The sequence below is a fragment of the Passer domesticus genome, chromosome 2 (assembly GCF_036417665.1).
Source record: "Passer domesticus isolate bPasDom1 chromosome 2, bPasDom1.hap1, whole genome shotgun sequence".
Lineage (NCBI taxonomy): Eukaryota > Metazoa > Chordata > Aves > Passeriformes > Passeridae > Passer > Passer domesticus.
The window spans coordinates 43,925,415-43,948,417 of NC_087475.1; the positions used below are offsets into that span (position 1 = coordinate 43,925,415).

At 37.4% G+C, this 23,003-nt stretch overlaps 1 long non-coding RNA gene across 1 annotated transcript; it reads left to right on the forward strand.

Moving 5' to 3' along the window:
* Positions 1–1,634: 1,634 nt before the first annotated feature.
* LOC135293850 (uncharacterized) lies at positions 1,635–20,400 on the forward strand. Its single transcript, XR_010355939.1, has 3 exons — positions 1,635–1,740; positions 15,766–15,867; positions 19,306–20,400. It is a non-coding gene; the product is annotated as an uncharacterized LOC135293850 (long non-coding RNA).
* Positions 20,401–23,003: the final 2,603 nt, after the last annotated feature.

Below are 23,003 nucleotides of genomic sequence, written 5' to 3' on the forward strand. Positions count from 1 at the left end.
ATGTCTGAGGCAAAGTTTTTGTCTGCTTAATACTAAGATATAAAGTGCTTTCAAACTACCCCCAGCTAGTGAGCCAAGAGATTCAAAATGGGTCAACTAATTTATTTCGTAAGTAGCTGCAGGACGGGGATGTCTATAAGCTGAAAATTCCTGTATTAAGGTATCATAGTTTAACCAAGTGGTTGAAACCAGGACATAAGGTTTGTCTCAAAGAAATTTCTTCCATCATAGAAACAAATGAATTCTTATTCACCTAACTATAAAGGGACTTATAGATGCTGGAACATACAGAAATAATGTGCAAAAATAATAAATCACGTGTAGTACTGTACTCTTTGTACAACATAAACACAAAACTTTATTGGTAAGTTACGTCACATTTTTGTCCTTTTCTGGATATTCTTAATTTGTGTAGAGAGACAGAGATGTCAAAGTTGACAAGCATAAAATGGAGATGCTAAATAACGGTTGGAAGGCTTCTGGAGGTCGAAAGAATCCAGTGCAGTCCTACCTGGAGGACTGTTACCCCACCCCCAGCTCAGGTTTGATGTCTGAAGTGCTCCAAGGACAGTTCTGACAACTCCTGGTTTTGAACAACCCTCCTGACTGAGCCCCCCAAGACTGCACATGTAGCACTCCATCATCTGGCACTATTGTCACCTTCATAGCAGGCCCTTCAAGCAATCACAAAGCCCTTCAGGACCACCAAAGTTCAGCTCTCCCCCCCCCATCTTTTTTGTAGGGTATGCTTTAGGCAGGGACTATCTTAACCCCAGCACTCCCTGTCATCTGCCAGCTCCCAGCGTCCTGAAGAGGGGCATTGTGATTTTCCTCAGTCTCTTGGCCACCCTTTTTGCAAGCGATGGGCCAGTGACAGGATGCTCTGCACCCGCGCCACGGCCTCCGCCTGGTGCTTCCTTGGTGCCAGCCCGGGGCAGCTTGATGCCATAGCGGGTGCAGACCTTGGTCCTTCCTCGCAGCAAGTCACTGCCAGCCCCACCACTCCTGGCAGCTTTCTGGCCGGGACCCAAGCGCGACAAGGTGTTTCTGCAGCCGCAATAGCGGCCGGGACACCTCTGAGTGCCGGCAAGGAGCTCTTTGTTCCCGGCACAGCAGCGCGGTGTCGGAGCGCGCAGCAGCGGCCACAGCGCCGGCACGGGCACAGGCAGGCGCTGAGCTCGCTCTCGGCCTCCCCCGGCTGCCACTCGCCAGGAACGGGGACCGGGAGTCGCCGCCCGGTTCCCGCTAACCACAGCTCCCCTCGGCTCGCCTCCTCCCGGGACACTCCCGCCCCTCGGCCCTGACGGGAGCCGCCGGCACCGACCGAGCCCCTCCCGCGGCCGCCGCCGCGCCGAGCGCCCCAGCGCCCCCCAGCGGCCGCGGGACGGGCCCGCGCAGCCCCGGCAGCGGGACAGGGCCGGGACGGGGCCGGGACAGGGCCGGGACGGGGCCGGGACGGGGCCGGGACGGGGCCGGGACGGGGCCGGGACAGGGCCGGGGCGGCCGGGCGGCTCCTCCCCGGGGCGGTGAGGGACAGCCGGCGGGACGGGACAGCCCTGCCCTGCCCTGCCCGGCCCTGCCCTGCCTCTGCCCGGGTGCGGGGAGGAGCGGCTCCCCATCCCGCTGAGGGACGGGCTGCGAGGGCGCCCGGCTTTCCGCAGGAGACCGGGCTCCAAGGAAGTCGGGCTAATCAGATGAAACCAAAGGAGTTAAACCAGCAAGGAATTTTGCCTGCAATTTGTGAGTGTCAATAATCTCAGGCTCACACTGCTGACAACAGATTGGTAACCCACAGCGGGTTTACATCTGAGTTGGTTGGCACTCCCGATACCCCCGGCTCTGCTCATTCCGTTTGTTTCAGGAAGAGGGTTCCCAGTACTTAAGGAAGGGAGTGATCCATTGTGTGCTGCCTCTTTAAGATGCTATATGTAAAGTTTGGTTGCTAGGTCGTCCCGTCCCCCGTAGTCGTGTCCCCCCCCCCCCTTTTTTTTTTTTTTTTTATGGATACCAGATGTCGGGAGAAAAAAAAGCAATTTATGTTCCGACAAGCCTACGGAGTGGATGTACATTTCTAGCTGTTAGCAAAACACTTGCTAATTACAATGCTTCCTTCTCTTTATAGCACGGATAACTTGCAGAGAGTCCTTTTTGCTAAACCGTGACTGAACGTTGTGGTACCAGTGCTATTTTTTTTTTTTTTTTTTTCAAATAAACGGTGCAGTAAATGCTGAAAATTCTACTAAATTCACTAAACACCTTAAATGAGAATGGGAAGAGCTAGTTTTGCTTTTTTCCCCCTATTTGAAAGCTAGAGAAAGTAACATCCGAGTCGTGAACAGATGGCATCAATCAGTCAGCACAAATCCTGCCTAACGTCAGTGTTACAGTATAGTACTCTACTCAAATGAACATTAATTTTGGAAACCAAAATGATTTTTAAGGAAGTGTTGGAGTAATTTTGTCCTTGTTGTATATTGCTTCAGTTGTTGCAATTTTTTCTTTTTGGAGTGGCTGTTAATTGTTAATTACTAATTGAGTAATTGTTAACTCGTTTATAATTCTTAGATTAATTTAAGTTTTTTTTTTTTAAATTTTATTTAAGAAACTCAAGTTTTAAGTAAAGCTTCTGATAACTGTCTGATAAGAAATATCCAATGGACCACTTCTGTTCTTGCTATTATTCGCTAGGCAGACTGGTCTGTCTTTACCTCTGGGCTAATAGTGTTTTTTCAGTCCTGTTTAGTCTATTTTGCCTTTTCAGTAGTGTATCAATCAGTCTTTCTCCTATTTTTTCCCCTTGCCAGCCCACCCTCTGCCCACATGCATGGGAAAGGGGAAAATTGCCTCACGTATTCTTCTTCTTCCAGCCGGCGAGTAGGAGGTGTTTTATGATATCTTATTCCTCTGTAATAGGGAAGTCACAGAATTGCCCTACTACATACAGTTATTTAAATCTCTTTTTAATCCAGAAATCTATGTATGCAATTTAGAGGAAAAGGTAGTTTTCAAGAAAGTAAACAAGATTTATAACTTTGGTCGGTATCTAGTTTGTGTGTACTTACTGATTAGGGTTATGGTTCCTCCTTTTTTTTGATAAGCCCTTGAGAGCAACTGGAATAAAGGCTCTTCATGATTTGTTTAATTTCTATGCAATCTGCTGATGTGGTGGGAAAGAGCTTACGGATCTTTCTCAAGCTTCAGGTTGGGGAAGGAAAAGCTTTCACTGTCTGTGGGGGCACAGCTTCTCTTATCACCCTTTGCTGTGGGAAGCAATACTCCATCACCACCTGGCAACTCAGGGAAGCCAGAACTCACCCTCTCACTCCAACCCCTGGAGCTGTGTAGTAACTACCACAATCTGCTCTGTGCTCCCTGGAGCCCCCTGGCTCACATTTCTCATGCCACCTCCCACTGCTGCCACTTACCCTGTTTTTTTACCAGTCACAACCTACTTGCTCCTTTCAGTTATAGTGAGCAGACCCCAGGGCTTCTGCTTTCCTGCAGAAACAGGAGAACAAAGCTGCCCCTTCTCTTTCTGAGTTCATGGTACTGTTTCTTGTGGGGTGACCTAGCAGCCTTGCTGTACTTGCTCTAAAGGCAGTTTCCAGAAAAACAGAGTTACTGCTTGAAATCCCTTCTGAAGGGTCAGGTACTGGCCAGCATCTCAGGCCCCTCATTTCCCAGGTAAGTCCTCTAAACATGAGCATCTTCTCCACCAGTGCTCCTGCTTTTCCCACACTGCACCCTGGGAAGAGGATTTTGCCTCCTGAACAAAGAGAAGTGCTGTGAAGCCTGGGGGTCAGGACCTATTTTGGTCACACTTCTCTCCCAACATCACCTGCTGACCTTTGGGAGATTCACTGTGGGGTGACTCCATCCTTCTGCAGAGACATTGAGGCATACAGTCTTTACCTCTGGGCTAATAGTGTTTTTTCAGTCCTGTTTAGCAGAGAGAATGAAGACACCAAATTACTCTTTGTAGGATCACAGAGATGTCTTAGAAGGAAGCTGTAGCGTTTTCTTCATTGATAGACTGGTAAAGAGCTAAGATTAATGTTTTTAACTCTGATGAGTGTTTAATGTAGCAGCAGGTAGAAGAGAAACATTTAGGAAAAATGGCTTGTGAGGAAAAGAGAAAGATGTCTCAGTCATCCCAGCTTCTGATGTTAACAAACCATGCATATTTTGTTATAGTGGGTGATACATTTCAACCAAAGCCTCTTCAAGAACCAGTTGTGTTAGTTTTTTCTACTGGTTATATTCAGAATACAGGCTTCTAATTCATGTGCTAAGAATCAGGTTGCTAGGTTTAGCTGACTGTCCTTATCCTGCAAAAGTGAAAATTCAGAGCCTAGTCTGGGCAGTTTGAACATGATCCAGAGGCAGCTGCCTGCCAGAGAACAACCTGTTCAGATCCTCTCATGGTTCAATATTCTTAACTCAGTCAGTTTTTCCCGTATCAGCTATAGCAACCTCCTGTTATACACCTAACAAAGTATCAGCTGCACAGGTACTATACAGAACAGCCTCATCTTGTGAACTGGAGGTTCACATTAATGGGATTTGAATTTCAGAATACTATAATACATCCTACAACAAAAAATTATTCCTTCTCATACTGTGCTTGTTAACGTGGATGCAGGCTAATGTAAAATGAGAAGAGGGATTGTGATTGCAATGGGTTTGTCTGCTTTAGAGGAAGGTAGCATTTGAAGAAGAAGACCAAGTTTAAAAAGGGTTGTAGTTTTTCCCTTGGGTGAATAATCTGGAAGGGAAGCAAAATCATAGCTGTTGAAGGAATGATAAAAAAATGATTTTGAGTGCTCAGCTGTAACCAAACAGGAGGTGGTATGTTTTTTACGTTAGACTCCAAATGTTACTGCATTTCTAAATCCCACGTTCCTGATCACTTAGGAAATACATAGTAATGCTTTTTCCCTAAAAAGTACTACTCATCTCCTTTTGAAATTATTTTCAACCGATCGTGAAGCTGGAGTACTTTATTCCACAGCAAATTACTTCTACTTAATTTGAGATTAGTAAAAAGCTCTGTGTAGGATGATATTCAAAGAAAGTATTAAAGCAAGAAAACCCCAAACAAACAAACAAACAAACAAAAACCCCAAACAGACAAACAAAAAAAACCCCAAAAAACAAGACCAAACCCAAAGAACTAAACCAAACCAACCAACCAACCAACAACCCCCCCTTGCCCTCCCCAAAAAAGTATATCACAAATCTTTTCTTACAGTGATTAAAATTTAAATGTTAATTATGTTCTCATTTATACAATATATGTATGTATTTGTGCATGGATGTGTGCTTGCAGATGGATCTTTTAGCTGTGAAAAATGAGACATGTATTTCCAACTATGCAGGGAAAGAAAAAAAATATGATTTTTCAGTTGTTGACCATTTTAGACATCTGCATTATAAACGGAAGAATATGGAATTATCAAGATTATGGTAGAGCAGAACAGTCTAGAAGGAAATGTAACCATCTTGCTTGAAAAAACTGTGTAGCAGGCAAAATACTACAAATGCTTGTTTTGTTTGCTTTAAAACTAACATTTTTTTATCTTCCAGAAAAAATTGTCAGTAAATACAGTGAAAATGAGAGCAATCTCCTATGGATATTAGCAACCTCCCCACATTTCCGTGGTTCTACAGTAAGGTGAAAAAAAATCCTCAGGAGAAAAAAATCTTTAACCTGTTGTGGTTAAAAACTTTGAGGAAAGATGTTTTAAATACTTTGAGAAGGATTAAATATTTTATCATCACCTTGCTTTTTCATCAATCACTTCAAATTCAACTTGTTAAACCAAGAGAGATGTCTGGAACTTCGGGAATCTGAACATGATGTAGGTAGAACAGATATATTCTTACCTCATTTCCTAAGAAGAAACAGTCACTTTGACAACAATCTTCAGGTAGCAAAGTAATTCAAAACCAGCATTCACAATTTTGACAGAATTTTAAGGCAAGAGTCACAGCTTTGCTCTTTATTGAAGGCACAAAGTGCAATGGAAGAAAAAATATACAGCTGCAGCAACAATAACAGGAAACCAGAAGAAAAAAGGGGGTGGGTTCTGCCTCTTGATCTGAACATGCTCGAGATAAAAGTAAGTTGGTAATGCTTCAGTAAGTAGTTTCATAGCGGGTGTCCTGCCATGTGGAACATCCTACACACACAGAGACACACACACACCAGGTATATAACAGTGAGAATCTGGCATCTTTATCTCTTTGGTAATTTAGGAATTAGATTCTTTATTTTTCAGGCAGACCTGGAATGGTTTGAGAGACTGCGTAAAAGGACTTTTAATTTTGACTCAGGAAGGAAGAATGCCCAGGAACCATGCACACTAGTGTTTCACTTTGGAAACTGCTCCCCTCCTGCTTCTCTCCTAGATTTTCATTAAACTTAGAATTTGTAAAAGTTTGTGTTACTGCTCTTAGGATTGAAAAAAAAAGTTAGAAAGTTAGATTATTTTACAAAGTGGAAATATTCTGTTACAAATTGGGATCTTTGTAATTTCTCTGAACCTTTCCAATTCTACTTGGAAGCAATGGCAATCTTATATGATGGTGGCTACCTCAAAACCCTCCAAACTCTAGCACTTCATAAGTTTAAAAATGTACAAAAAAAAAAAGTTTTTTTTAAGAATGCAAAATGTATCAAAAAAGAAAGATCTATATCTTCCACTGTATTACAGGTATATGCAAAGTTCTTTAGATTGCATGTTCTTTTTAAGCTGTACATGTTATGCAGTATGTACAAATGTGTAAAATATTAATACTCGTAAAACTCCAGAATTTTGACAATCTGGAATCTACCTGAAAAAACTAAACCCCAGATACCAGAGCACTGCTTTATTTCCTTCCATAAATTTGTATAAATTACAGAGACACATAGAATTGCAATAATGAAGGACTGTGTCTCTCCACACCTGCAGTTTGCAAACAAGGAGCTCATTCTGGCATGTCCTGACTTCAGCCTTGACCAAAAAGGAGTAAGGACAGAAGCTACTGAAATGTGCTCACTGAGACTTGCCCAGCAATGGGTATCTGGGAACTGGATAACAAGCTGTGGTGGCTTTTGTTTCTATAAAATTTACATGATAGTATTTTTCAGCGGTTTTGGCTATCTTAAGACTAAAATAAATACTAATTATTTAATTTACCATACTATTTACTGATTTTTCCTTGGAAATATGGCTAGATGCTCAGACTCTAGCAATGGCCAAAGAAGACATTATTAGATTTAACTGTTAAAACTGGCAATTTAAATTTTCTTTAAGAAGTAAAGAGCTTCCATTAAGTGTTCAAGTTTACTTAAAATGTTAACTGATATTTCTGATATGGTCTCCTTTAATTGGATATTTTTTGTATGTGACAATTAAAGAGAGATAATTTAGTCCTATGTTTTCTTTCACTCAATAGGATCTCAGTCACCTGCAGTTCTCATGGTGCACAGAAATGCCAATTAACATGGAAGTAACAATAAGAATGAGCTCAGTTCTAGTATTGAAATCAGCTTTTCTCTTGTTAATTTAAATAATGTGCTTAATATAGTATTAAATAAAATAATAATAAAAATAAACAGTAATTTTTAATATATTTGTCTGTCTAGAAGATACTGCTCTTTCACCCTTCCATGTTGAATATGAAATTAATATAATTTTTTTCTGAAGAAATCAATACTCATGCTTGTAATGACAACAGGTGGCAAAATACTAAAATGTAGCTGCAAAATGGACTTCAGTGTTATCTCCAGTGAGTAACACAGCTTTGGAGTTTGGGTTTGTTTTAAACATGATTGTAGTATCAGAGGAAGTGGGTGGATCTCTCCTGTGTGCCTTTACTAGAGCAAATACTTCAGTGCAGTGTCTGCAGTGTCTTCAATTGAACTAAAACAAGGTTTCAGATTAAACTGATGCATTTTTTGTTCCAAATTCAAAGGAGAAGGAAATTGTTTTTCTACTAGGAAAAATGACTACTATGGTCAATTGATTCTAATAAGTTTGAAGCAGACAGTCCCTAATTGCTGATGCGTGGTGATGGCAGCAGTGCAGGTGGAATTTTGTAGCAAATATCGTACCAGGGACTCGGTGCCTGTGCAAATGGAAGGTGGCAAACACAGTATAGAAATTATACAGAAAAGAAGCCAAGGAACCAAATATAGGTTGCCACGAAGCACTTTAAGGAAGATTGTGCAGGGACAGCTGCAAGGGGAAAATAGCTTGTAGTGAAATATAGGCCTTTGAGGGAATAATACATCATGAGTCATTTAGGACTCTTGGAAAGAAAGTTTTTCCTAGAAAAATATTTTATGTTCTTGGCTGTCATTTCTTTTACTGGCACCCTCTGTTATAGCTAGTTATTCATTATTAAATGACTAATTATTATAATAGTTGGCATTAACTTAAAAAACCCCAAATTGCCTCCATCCTATTTTAGATGCGTTAGAAAAAAAGAAATATATGGAATATAATGAGTTTGCTTTTTAAAAATATATATAAAACATGCTAGCTCTCTTGTTTTTTCCAAATCACTAAAATAACTGATGAGGAAGTAAGAAGTTCCTTAGGAGGCTTTGTAAAGGGATGCAGGTTCAGAGATGAGGCTTGAACTTGCATTTACACTCAATGTACTTCTGTCACAGGCTACATACATCTATATGCACCTTTGCTTTCAGGCATGTACACTTTGTCTACATACTAGTTTTTCAAGCCTTGTGCTTGTCCTCATCCTTTCCATATATGTGATTGCTTGCCTGTAGATGGGACCCTGATTTTCACAATCCATTCTGAAATGGATTTAGTTAGACCCAGTTACAGCATCTCAGTTTCAGGACTGAACAGCCACATCACTACAGCCAAAAGTAACTTCTGAAAGCCTTGGGTTTGACTGTCAGAATATGCTTTGTAAGCAATGATTATTTAAATTTGGCAAAGTGATGCTTTTAATGGCTGTGGTTTGTTTTTTATGAAAAAACCCAGTAGTATTAAAGTAATGGGTATTACCAAGAGTAGCCAATCATTGATATTAGATTCACTCAGTATTGGAGTGTAAACCAGTTGTTTTTTTCATGTTTCTGTTCAAGGGAACAAATTACAGCAATCAAAACAAATTCTATGTTGTTTTTAACAAATTTCAGTGTATTGATGGTAGATGCAGTAGGAACTGACTGTACATCACCCTAATTTCTAAACAGGGTGACAAAATTCTGGGGGGAAAAAAAAATCTGGCAATTTCAGTATTTTTAAATCTCCTATCAGGGCATGTTTAAAATGGCTCCCAGCAATGCCAAAGCATTTGTAGGCAAGATAACAAACTATTATCAAGCATTTATGAATGTTTACTTTCTTGTCTTTTAGTTTAGATAGGTGCTGCAGTCAATTGTGTCCATAGAATTGTAACAGAAGCTACATCTAATACATCTAAATACATACAAAATTTGATAATTAGAACAATTGATTTCAGAGAAATTGTACTTTTTGTTAGTCTTGTAGACTGCTGGCTTTTTAAAAAAGTTTATATTTATTATACATATTAATTACCAGCCAGTAAGTCTCTGCATATTGTATAAAAAAACTAGTTTTCCAGTTTCATTTGTCATTTTCTTTATGACATTTTCTTGCAGTATATTATTTATTTGCTATACTATTAGCTTCAAGGTTTTTTCAGTGAAACTCCCACTAAATGTCATGTTTGATATATTTTTAGATAACTAAACATGAGATTTGATTTACCTGACTCTCAATTAAAAGTGAAAACAGAATAAAATTAGAGTATTAATATTTATTTTTTTTATTTTGCTAACATTAATGTATAATGCAAACAGATAATGACAGAATTACTTAAGTCTGTGTTATAGGTACTATTGTCATATTATTACCTACGTTGCTACTGATTATCTTACAAAAATAACAGCTTTAAGAAAAACAAACAAAACACAACTGGAATAATTTGATTTCCAGAGGCCATCCAAATTCCAAATGCAGCACTCCTGCCAAAAAAGGCAAATTTTTCTTTTCCTTAATTTTGGATGTGTCTAAGTGTTTTAATTAAAAATTTATTCACTTAATCTCCTGCTGAAATAACCGGACCCACACTTGTTTTTGACCTGATTTTTAATTTTCATGTCACTTTCCAATGCAAGGAAGCAATCTACAGGAAGACATCAGTTCTATTTTTCAGGAGAAAAATGACCTTCAGGGAAGTTCCTTGCTGTGAATGCATGATTTCCTTTATTTCCTGACAAAATATAAAGTTATATGCTTGTTTTGCTTTGCTTCAGTGAAAAATGAATTTAGTAAATTTAGAGTATATAAGTATAAAGTATGTCTCAGAAAGAAACCAGAAGTGAAAATTAGCAAATTCTTCACTTCCATCTCCTCTGAGGGATATACAAAGACAATAATAAAATAGTGGAGGATGGAGTACCCCCCACTCTGTGCACTGGTTGTCTATATATATATTTTTCCTATCTTGAAGTGTCTGAATACCAGCTATATGTATTCATATCACAGAATCACAGAATGGCTGAGTTTGGACAGAACCTCTGTATGCCAGCTGGTCCAACCTGTTTGTTCAAACAGTGCCACCTGTGGCAGGTTTATCAGCTAAGTGTCCAGATGGGCTTCTTGAAATATTTCTAAGGATGGAGATTCCACAGCCTCTCTGAGCAATCTGTGCTGGTCCTTGGTCACCTTCACAGTGAAAAAGTGTTTCCTGATGTTCTGAGGGAAACTCCTGTGTTTCACTTTCCACATGTTGCCTCTGGTCCTGTCACTGGGAATGACTGAGAAGAGCCTGGCTCTGTTTTCTTTGCACCCTTCCTTCAGGTATTTGTACACACTGATGAGTTACCCCCTGACAGGTCTCCACACCAAACAGTCCCAGTTGTCTCAGCCTTTCCTAATAAGAAAGATTCTCCAGTCCATCATCAGCTTTGTGGCTGTTTGTGGGACTCCCTCCAGCACATCCATGTGTCCCTTCTAGTGAGGAGCCCAAAACTGGATGCAGTACGCAGGTATGGCCTCACCAGCACTGAGTGGAGGGGAAGAACCACCTCCCTTGACCTGCTGGTAGCACTACCCTTGATGCATCCCTGCTCACTGATAACCCTCTTTGCCACAGTGGCACATCTCTCATGTTCAGTTTGGTGTCCAGCAGGACGCTCAGGTTGTTTCCATCTATGTGGCCGCCAGCCTGTCCTTGGTGCCTAGGGCTGTTCCTTCTCAGGTGTAGGACTTTGCCCATCCCCTTGTGGAACCTTTAATGCCAGTGCAATTTTCTTTTTCTTCTAAAGAAGGAATTCACATTCTCTGTTCCTTGAGGTAGTTATAATTTTTTGCCACATATTGGAAAAGCTAAGGTCACTGCTTTGCATGCACAGATCAGGCTGTATTTAACTGCACTTGAGGAGTCTGAGATAAGGAGTACCTGCCATGGAGTTTGCTATATGTCAGTTTAGTTGCACTAATTGACCTCATACTGGCTTAGAAATTTTTTATTTCCCTCACTTGCATATTCGAGTGTATTTCTTTTGTAATATTTTAATATTTGAAACATAGCTAGAAACCTTTAATAAAAAGGAATTGTATGTGTAAAAAGTATTTTTTATCATTAGTTCACATTTAAAATATCCACAGAGTAGTCCTATTTAAGATAAAAATGACAGAGAATAGAGTTCTTGCTTCAGCAAAATATTTAGTGCCTAATTTAGTTTTGAGACCTTGACAGTTCAAATGGATTGAACATCTAAGCTGCTTCAGTAACATATACAGTATATTTTTATTATATATTACATGAAAGTACTCTTTGTTATATATATTTTATATTATAGTATAGAAATATATAAAATATATTTTTATATATTTATATATTATAATATATAAATAGATAAAATATATTTTAATATATTTATATATTATAATATATAAATATAAATAACTGCCCTCAGTTATTTGTATTAGACTCATATATCCCATTTATTTCTAGGTACAATCAACTATGTAGCTACAGAGCTACCCTGCAGTGCATCTCAATTATTTCTATTCATCTAATCAGTAAATTTAATATTTTTAGTGCCACTATCTGAAAAGAGTGCTACTTAGCCTTAATTAGAAATTCAGTTACAAGTTTGGGATGCACAAAGTGAATTATTTAGAAACTGTTTTATTTGTTGCAACAGACTGAAATTTCCAATAATATTTGTTTGGCTTACATACATATATATAACACATATACATATATTTGTGTGTGTGATTGGATCACATACAGCATTCAACAACTGCATACATATGTCTTATTCCATGTTTTGTGCTTATGTGCTTATATCCAGCTGACTTTGTGAATATGACACATCAATTTGCCTAAAAAACACAGTGTGTGTTTTCCACACTAAAATGTTGGAATTATAAATAGCATCCAAACCCCCATCTTTATTTTGTAGCAACATACATTTTTTTCCTCTAGATGGCAATATATTGCAAGAAATATTGTCAATCTGTTTGCAGTACTTATAAAGTGTGAATTTGGCAGTCTCCAGAAGGTATTTAAAGTGAAATTGCTCACTCTATTCACTTGCATTTTTTTTGAGGGTTGTTAAGTTTAGCATTATATATAACTAAGAAAATCCTATAAAATTGGAAGAAGTAAATGAGTTAAAAAAATAGTCAGTTATACTACATTCAATGCATAAATACTTGCCTATAATCAATGGTTACATGGGCTTTTACATCAAGATATCAGGTAAAAGGATTTCCCAAATATATTAGCATGTTTCACATAAATTACTGTAGGAAATGTGACTTTTACTTTTCCATATCAAGACTTTAAAATTTCATATTGGCATTTTCTGATTTGATCACAAACTAAAATACAGAATACAAAAATAATTTTCCAAAGCAATGAGCAATGCTAAGACAGAAAATTATGTGTAATGTATTAGAGGTAGAGATGCTGTTGTAAAGGTGATGATTAAAGAATATAGGAAAATCTAATCAGTCAGGATAGGTAGTATGTTTCATACACCAGCTGATACAAGCAGAGTATCAAAATAGCCATTTTTCCAGGCATCTCAGTCAAAAACTTGTATATTACCCTGTTCATATATTTTAAACCTGGCTTAATCTTTTTCTGTTCTAGTATACCATAGCAAAAAGATAGACTCTTTTCTTGAAAACATTAAGTAGAAACTCAGGGGTTTCATGCACATCTGGAGCTCATATATTTTTATATACACTTTTAGAAAATACTGTGTGCACCTACTGAAAAATATATGAATTGAGACACTATTTCAACCATATAACACACTTGAGATATCCTTATTTCTACACATAAGCTTAACTTTTTTCTCTATAAAAATAAATACTGATACTTTATTGGAAGACTTTAACCTTCTTTCGTTTCAGCAGAATCTGACAGATCAGTAAATCAGCCCAGAAGGTTTATTCATAGTATCTTCCCCTGAAACTTCCAGTGTGGATTCCTGAGGAATTACGCAAAAGAAATATTTTCCCCCTAACTTTAGTGATATCACAGATATCATACTCAGAATCATATCACCCTAACTGGTGATATGATTCTGAGTATGCTGATGATAAGCTCTGCAGCTGGGGAGCTCAACCAGCTGGGAAGTGTAGCTGTAAGAAAAAATGGGAGGGGGCAGTGAAAGGAGGAAGAAATGGCAGTTTTATGGCAACACGTCTGCAAATGTTCTTAAGTTAGTCACACAGCTTGCCTCAGGATAACTCTGTGGGTTCAGGGATAGATTTCTTAGCACTGTATATTTACCCTCTTAAAAAGGAAGTGTTGAACTGCTATTTTTGGCCTTCTGGATACGATTAGGAGAAATGCAGGGGTACCTGATGCTAAAAAATATGGAAAGGGAAGGCACAGATTGAGACATCTGGGCTTTGGTGTACATTGACAGTGGAAAAGCTGTGGGCATTTCCTTTGAGATAGCAAAAGGATAAAGATGAACTCACTGTTGACTATAGATTTTGAGAAGACTCAAGCAAGGAAGACAGTAGAAAAAATGCTACCTGATTTCACTGTACCAAACAGATAAAAGCTGCAGATATGTAAGTGTTAAGAGTGGAGTAAAGAGTTTGCTAGCTGGTTTCTTTGAGATAAAAACCTGAAGGTTGAAAGATTAGTGGAGGGGCTGAACTGTAAAGCATATATACCCTAGGGAGGTCCGTAGATCTTTCTGTGGACAAAATACTTGTGAAACAAAGAAATTACTGCAGCAAGAATGGAAAAAGCCAGAACTCCGGGATGTCTCTTAGTTACTTGGAATGCAAAATTCCCAGTTTGAAGGGTGTCAGTTTTACAAATTGCCACCAAAATTCAGAATACTGCACTAGTGTGGTGTGCTCAGACTTCTGGCGCCTACTTGTAGTGTCCAGCCACAAAGTGCTTCAAGTGCAGGCAACACTGGAGCTGAGCTATGTGGTGAAATCCTGGATGTGTTATGGAAAGAGACAGAGTGTGGCATTGTTGCAGTGCTGCATCTTCTGCACAAGGTGTTGGTGTTTGGTCAGCAGTCTGAATGTGCTTTGTGCAATACATCTTATTATTAAACTCCTTAAATGTTTGCTGTAGTGCATTAGGAATACCATATTTGCCTTTAGGAGTCATTCAATCAGATCTTGTTCCTGTTGGTAGGAAGTAAACATCGCCGTACTCCTTAATAAAACTTTGACCTTGATACAGAAGAAAGGATTATTATTATTTCATACCCTTAATAATTTTAAATATATTTCTGTAACCATATGAAAGAAAAAGTGTTTGCATAGTGGTAGAGACTGGCAGCTAGTTTCCTCTCATCATATTACTAAAACTCCCTCTAGAAAGAAATGAAGATGTTAAAACTTTCAGAATAATGTCCTTTTGCACATTTAAAAGGAATATTAATCAGTCAAGCATTCTGAAAGTGTATTTTATTTAAAGAAAAAACCCAAACCCATTGGGTCAGACAGCAACCTCTTCCTCTGTTTTGCTTTTTGGACTTACATCTAGTGATGTTGATTAATAATCAACTCTTAATTTTCTAGGGTAATTACATATGACGGATCATTAGGATTGCCTAGAAGGAGTGATAAAAAATGTTCTAACTTCTGATATTTTTTAAGACAGATTTTGCCAAGGGATTCTGTTTCCAGTACTAAGAGCCAGATAATAACTTACAAATTATTGTGACATAAGACAGAGACAGTAAATAAAATGTATCAGAATGGTTCAGTTTCTTTTCATTGATTTGTTATTAGTTGCTGCTTTTTTTGCTTGCTGAAGGGAAGAAAAATCTGATTACACTAAGTCCCCTATTGTAATAGTCAGAATACTTGACTATGTTTCTGTAAGTTTTTTGTAATGATCTGGGCCTGTGCTTCTTCAACTGTAAAATAGTTTTAATTTTTCACAGAGTTTTAAAGAGACGCAGTTAACTAATATTTAGGAAATACTTTGAAAAACACAGATGGAATTTTAAAAAAGTTAATTCTACATGAAGTGTGTTCCAGATATCTGTGTACGTTACTTGGATAATATTCTGCCAAGTATGTAAGTATCAATCAATCTGTAAGAGTGAAAACAAATTTGGAATTGCTAAAACTCAGTACATCATGGAAACTAATTAAATTAAGAGAAAATGGAATGTTTTGCTCCTGGTATGGAACAGAAACTACCTGACGTGATTATTCTTAGGCAAACTTCATCTTCCATATGTCAAGAATGAGTTTTTCTTTACAGACTGACCATAATGGGACAAGATCTGGACATGTAATTGTAAAAAAGGATTTAAAATCTGATTAACAAAGGAGTAGGCAAAGACACATTTTGTCTCTAACAGTGGTAAGTACAGACTGACACAGCTAACTTGGAGGGAAGGGCCCAGTTAAGAGTGTAGTTGTTCAAATTTGCGTGTATACACTTAAGAGAAGTATAAATCTCTTAGGACAGGAGTAATTGTAGGTTACAGCCATTTTACTCTGTGAATAAGGAACTTGCATTCCTGCTGTGTTTGACTATAGTCCTAACATGATGCCTCTAAATTTATGTCATGAATGATATCACCTATTAAATGAGAAGTGAGCAGTGCTAGTAGCAAGTCCAGCTATTCTTTCTGCTTTAAATAAGTAGAAAAGAAAAAGAAAATACAGTATGTTAAACAAAAACAAAAAACCCCAAGAAAACACTGGCTTTCTGGTTATTGAGATCTACTTTATTTTTGTAGTGTTACCCTGTTCATGACAAAGTAAATCAGTAAAACACTAAAACAACCAGACACAGTATAAGCAATGGATGAATGTGCCAAAATTCTCTTTGTGTTTTATACATAATGGCATAACAGCAGACAGCTCAAAAGCATGCAGATGAACCCTCATTTTGTCAGGAGTTCAGGGGACAAAAAAGCAGCCTGCTGCTAGCTTTCTCTACCTATTCCTGGCACAAATACAGTAACTAAATGCTGTATTTTATTGCTGAATAGGAAGAAACAAACAGTGAAATTTTAACATCAAGCAAGAGCTAAAGCTGGCAGAAGAAAAACAGTAGCACTCAAAGAAAATAACAACAGCAAGGAGGGAGTAATATGGTCCAAAAATGAATAAAAGACGAGGGACCACATCCAAACCCAGAATAGGTTGTAAAACATGGTCAGAGATAAAATATTCCCAGTGGAAGTTGGAGAGGCACTATATCTCATACTGTGGTCAAGTAGAGAATTCTGCAAATCATCCTTTATACTGCCACCAAATACCATTTTGTGTCTGTGCTGTTATCCCTTTTTTGGCATTTCATATTCCTTTCCGTGCTTCTTAGGGGTTACTATTTTAGTTATTTGAATCCCTTTTTTGTTGGTGGTGGGCTGTTATAAAGAAAAATATATAGCATATGCTATGTATTTGCCTTATCAGTCAGAACACAAATTTTGACAAAATTTTAACAAATTTTGAATATGTTAATATGCACTGAATGAGGCATATCAGTGAAGTCTTTACTCTTCATTTAAATTTTAAAGGCCTTTTAGAATCCCTTATAACTACCTCCCAACAGTAAAACAAGAGTCCACAGCTCAAACATACCTACATGTCAGTACCCCAAATGGACACAAATGTGAGGTTATCTGACAGAAATGTAAATAAAGCAGATGTAGAGATTAGGAATCTTGTTCTAGTGAAGTGCTGCATGTGTAGGTAGGTACAGATCAACAAAATGGCTAATGCAAAAGCCTGCTGCCACCTAAGTGCTGAGATGGTTCTGCTCCTCCTATGCCCATCCCGCTGGTCCCCCTCTGCATCCACTCTAGCACTTTTCAGACATGCTGAACAGGTTGTTTGATTAATGAACAGAAAATTAACATGATAAAGAAAACTTTCGTTTTCAGGTCTTTCAGAGGGTGAAATCAATCAAAAGGGCATTTCCAGGAAGAGCTAGACATAGCAGGGGAGAAATGTGACCTGCACAGCTGGATATGCAGGCAGACAATGAGGAGAAGGGCTTGGTGTCCACAGCCACCTCCTGTTGCAACAGCTGGCTCATACCTGTCACTGAACTACATCTTCAGAAAGAGAGAAATCCCTAAGAGCAAAAAAGAAGGAAGTAACAAAGCATGACATAACCTCTGTGATAATCAGATAATCTGTGATAAACCTCTGTGCACCTGTCATTGAGTAAAAGTTGAAGAAAGTGAGCATTTATGTGAAATGCTAATAGTTGTGACTCTAACTCTGGGGAGGATTACTGTGTACACCCCTTAAAGAAAAAAAAATATAAAATTACACCAAATAAGTGATTAATCAGTTTCTGTTCTGAATGGAAACAATTTATGTTTTGTGATTTGTTTATGGCTACTGAGCTCACAGAAGGGATAGCAAAATTGATAGGAGTGGTTTTAACAAAATAGAAGCAAGTTCTGCTAAACCAAAGTAAATTAGGGATTCAGGAAAAATGCCTGGGGAAATATAAAATGGGAAAAAACCCCTAGGTATTGAAATGAAAGCCAAATAAAATTAAAGATAATCTGATACTTCCTCTCAAAAAAACCCCCAAAAAACCAAAAAACAACAACAACAACAAAAAAAAACCCCACCAAAAACCACCAAAGAAAATCCAGAATCAGGACATGTATTCTATGTTGTGTCCAAGAAATTTCTGTGGGTGTCCAGAAAAGCCAGTGTGCTTGTTTGCTTTTTCCAGTTGGAGCAGGCTGTGTAAATTCAAGGTGGTGTGCCAGGGAACACCGTCCTAAAATGTCACCCAACAGCTCAGGGTAGGCTTTGGTGGGAAACTTTCACTGTATAGTTTTACAGCAGAGAGAAGTGAAAGAAAACACATAGGGGTGATCCCTAAGGCAGGAACAGATGAATTGCCATGAGTTGCCAAACTCAGGACAGTGACCAAGAGATTTTCCTCGAGATGAAGGCCTCTAATGAAGTGTTTTTTTTTGCAACCAAAAAAAAACCCCACTGAAATTTGCTAGATGGAGAGCAAGACTGGAAAGATATCAACATTTTCTACATGTATCTCATCTGTCCTATTGGACAGATTTTGCATTTTCATGAAATATATTGTTCTGCTTGGTTTTACAGTAAGATCAAAATTGATTCTTTTCTTTAAGAATAAATTCCTTGAAAATTCTGGCCCACTAGGATTTTCTCTAGTTGTCTAGGGAAGATTCCAGAATAAAACAGGCAGACAGAATAGGTGGTCAGTTATCTAACTCTTATTTAGAAAAGGTGTTCTCCAAAGAAAAATTTGGTCAAATTGCTGACAAACTGTAGGAAAATCTGATAGACTTGAAAAATCACAGTCATCGATCTCCAGGAAGAAAGATCTTGCTTTTATATTTGGACCACACAAAGAATTTGCATAGGATTGGGGTATTTTTACAACTGTTATCTACTTTCTCTAAACTGAGACTTTGCTGGAACAGGTTCAATTTGCAGTGAATCAGTTTTAAATATTTAGGTAGAATTGTAATCGCACTTGAAATTGCTTGAAAATAAGATTAGATCCCTCTGAGTTTTGAAATTTGTGAAGCTGCAAACCTTAGAAGTGCAGCCCTGTGCACTTCTAAAATTATTTTGGCTTTTGAGTGGATAGAGAAATCATCCTAAATCCAATTTCTGGAACAGGGAATATAGCAGTAGTGGCAACATAATATTTGAGAGTTGATAAGTGATGACATCATCATTTAAAAAATGAAGACAGGTAGGTGTGTAAGAGATATAATGTAGATGTTGCTGTGACTAAAATATTAAGAGCATTTGTCTGTGTTTTGGGTTCCAGCTCCCCAGTAGTTGTACTTGTGCACTCCTTTTGCGATGCAACAAAACAAAATAGAGTGTGTGTGTTGTCTTTGGTAAGTATATGACACATTTTCTTTTCTCTAAATATCTTGTTTGGTCACAATATTTCTTGGTTGCCTACAGAAGGAGCTTTTTATGATTCAGCTTGTAGAAAACAGTAAATGTCACCATGATATTTATCTGTGTATATTTTTTAATCACACAACCTTATTACTTTCCTAGACCTAGATTTTTCTTCCTGATATAAAAACTGCTTTCTTTTCATGAGCAATCCCTTTGACAACAGTGGAACCAGTTATGATCAACATTACTATTCAGAGTGAGTAAGGGTGTTGCAATCTTGTCCTTAATATGTATATTTTCCACAATTTATTTATAAAATGGTCTTTTTGATTTTTTTCTCTATTTTGGGAAAATTATCAGAAGAACAATTTTTCAATTGTTTACAGTAAATTCTTTATGATATAGTTAAGGAGAGGGGAAATTTTTTAATATCGTTGGTTCTTTATAGGTATAGTACACACAGAATTTTATTGTGGATTATGATTTTTTTTTAAAGCAGTTCTTTATTGTAACATATTTGGTTAATACAGTAATTATTAAACCCCAAAATTAGTGAAAATCTTAATGTTTTCTAAACAACTACCCAGAGAAAATGCAGTATCCATTACTGTTTAAGCTTCTGCATTGGCAGAAAGATGACAGATAAACTGGAATGTGTCAGTACTTCAATTCAGTTACATTGAAATGTAAAGACTCCAAAGGAATCTTTGTTAGGTTTTCAAAAAGCTAGCACTTGGATTCCTACCCAGCTGCAATGGCACAGTGCGGTACTGTCTGTTACTGGTGCCAGTTTCACACCATTGCCCAAAAAGGTTACTGAATACCCCTCACATCGTTCAGGCTGCAGAATGAGCTCCTCACTCAAATGAACATGTCTTCTCTTATTGCTATGAAGACAGTACACTGAAAGCATTTGCTAATTCATTCTCATTCTGTTGTCTTTAATGATAACTTTAATCCCTTTTTCTTTTGTACGTAAGTCTTTTTTATTTTCCCTCAATTTTTATTTACCATAAACACAGTAATATTCTATGAGATAAAATTAATATTTATAGATGTTATCTTCCAATTGCACACACCACATTTTAACTTGATAGATTTCTGCTTTGGTCATTGAAAAGAAGGATAATCTGTATATTATTATCTGTATATTTTTTTTTATAAAAGAAGTCTCTTGGCTGTATGCAAGAGAATCAGACTGGGAGACATTTGAGTTCTAGGGAGTTAGTTATAATAGCTAGGATGGTAGCTCAGATATGTGCATGGATTTAGCTGACATGGGTCTAAACCAAATTTTTCTTCCCCAAACGCCTACCTTCTGTACTAAGCAAAATTGCACTTGTACCTGAGCAGGTGCAGTTCACAGTCAAGCGTGTAAAATATAACACACCTCATTTTCAGTTCAAGTTCTGAGTTACATATGCTGGGAATACTCAATTCACCCTTATTGCTTCCCCTCAGAGGTGAGTATAGCTAAAACCAGGTCATCTACTCTCTATACCTCCCTTTCCAAATGACACTGTGCCAGCAAAGAGCTATTTTGAGTTGCAATTGGATCTCACTGATTTTAGTGAAACCTCATTTGTCATAAAACTGGGAAATTCAGTTGGAAATCAAACTCCATATATTCTGTCACTGAAAAATTCAAATACTTGTCCTGCTGTACAAAGCACTGATAGGTGTGGAAAAGCAAGCTCTAGAGTTCATAGGGTGGTATAATAAAGTTCTTCAGATGCTTGAAGAGCAATTGCATAACTTTTAATGTAAAGCAGTCTCAGTATTTCAGTCTATTTCAGATAGAAGGAAGATACAACTCTGTAGCATTATTTTAAAGTCAAATCAGGTGCAGTAGTGTAACCTTATCTGGAATATGAACAAAAGAGTGGCTGCCAAGAATTAATGAATGATCTGCTTCTGCCCATAGATGGCTGATCATAATGGTAAGGTAGTTTTCAACTGTTTGGTACCTTGTTTCAGTATTACCATTGCAAATTGAAGTGTGTAAATTATTTAAAAAACAAAACCGAACCAACTGTTGCTGAAAAAAATGTAGATTATCTTAAAGGTAAATCTTAATCATGTTCTCTGGAACATTTTTATGGGAAGCCTGAGGGATGCATAACCTATAGAGTGAACGAGTCTTAGTAAGTTTTTGGGAACATGTAGATTTCAGCTGTCAGGCAAGAAGGGATGTATATGCTTCTTTTTGTTAGGATATATTACAATGTTATTGTCAATGTCCTTGTCTTACATATGTGGTTTTTAAAACAAAAGTATCCAATACCAACAGTGTTGTTGATAAAACTGTAAATACTCAAAATTATGAAGCTGTGAGGTGTGCTTTTATTCTGGTTTCTGGGGAATGGGACTATGCCATGTATTTTCTCCTGTATTTATTGAATACTGTGAACACTGGAATCCTGATCTTCTGTTGCTACTCACATAGGCAATTGTATTTACTTAAATAAGAAGAATTAATATTTATTACCTTTGTATTTTGGGTTTCATGATACAAATTCCCAGGTCATATTTTTATTCACAGCCTTAACATAAGAACACTGAAAGTCAATGAGTTTTATATTTTTCCATATATTAACTTACACACCTAGAATAACATGTGAGTTTGTGTTTTGAACACATTTTCTCTGAACTATGTAATTTTAGTTCTTAATTTTGCTTATAGATGATCTGCTAAGAGTTTAAGTAGAACAGTCGCTCATTAGCGTGTGACAAGGGTGAACAGGTTGATTGAAAAAAGTAATCAAAGAAGGCAGCTAAATCAATATGTTTTCAATGCTTGTCTATAGTTTTGACAAATTACTATCCAAAAAAGGGCATAAATTAAATTGGATCAAATTCTGATTTTCTCAGAAAGGTTGCCTCTATCACAAAAAGCATTGATTAAATGTATTGAAACAAAATTCCTGTCAGTTTCAGTGTTCTTTAGGGGAGTTCCTATAGTAAGTATGTAAAAAAATGTATGATTTTTTTTTTTTTGTAACACTTGCTCTATCCCCAAAGTGACACAAGTGGGAAATCCCATCTGTGAATATCATCTGCTGCATGTTAAATTACTTTACTCAAATTTGGTTTAGTTGTATCAATCATCCTCAAGCTTAATGCAATTCCTGAGGAGGTGGTTAACCTTAATATCAGTTACTGGCAAGAGTTTAAATTACTATTTTTAACAAGGTACTGGGACATCCTATTTTACAGGAACATATTAGATTTCCTCTAGTTAAACTGAATACTGAAATATAGATTCAAACCCACAAACTTGTGAAGAAACAAGTTCAGTTCAGGCACAGTAGAGTGATAAGACAATATACTTTGCATTTAGAACAATACAGAAATACTTGAAAGTATTAATGTAATAGTAATATTTTGAGTATTTAAAAATGAATTTAATAATTTTAATTTGTTGAACTAAAGTATGAGAACAGATATTTCACTACCCACAAAAAAAATGAAAGCATTAAACTGCTCCTTTTAAGCAAGAAGCAGTTTAATGGTGAACCTTTCAAGATTTGAACCAACGATGACCAGAGAGGCAGCTGCTAATCAGTTGATAGAACCTCCTTGTATCCTCTGAAGTTGAATCAGCTCCTTCTGGAT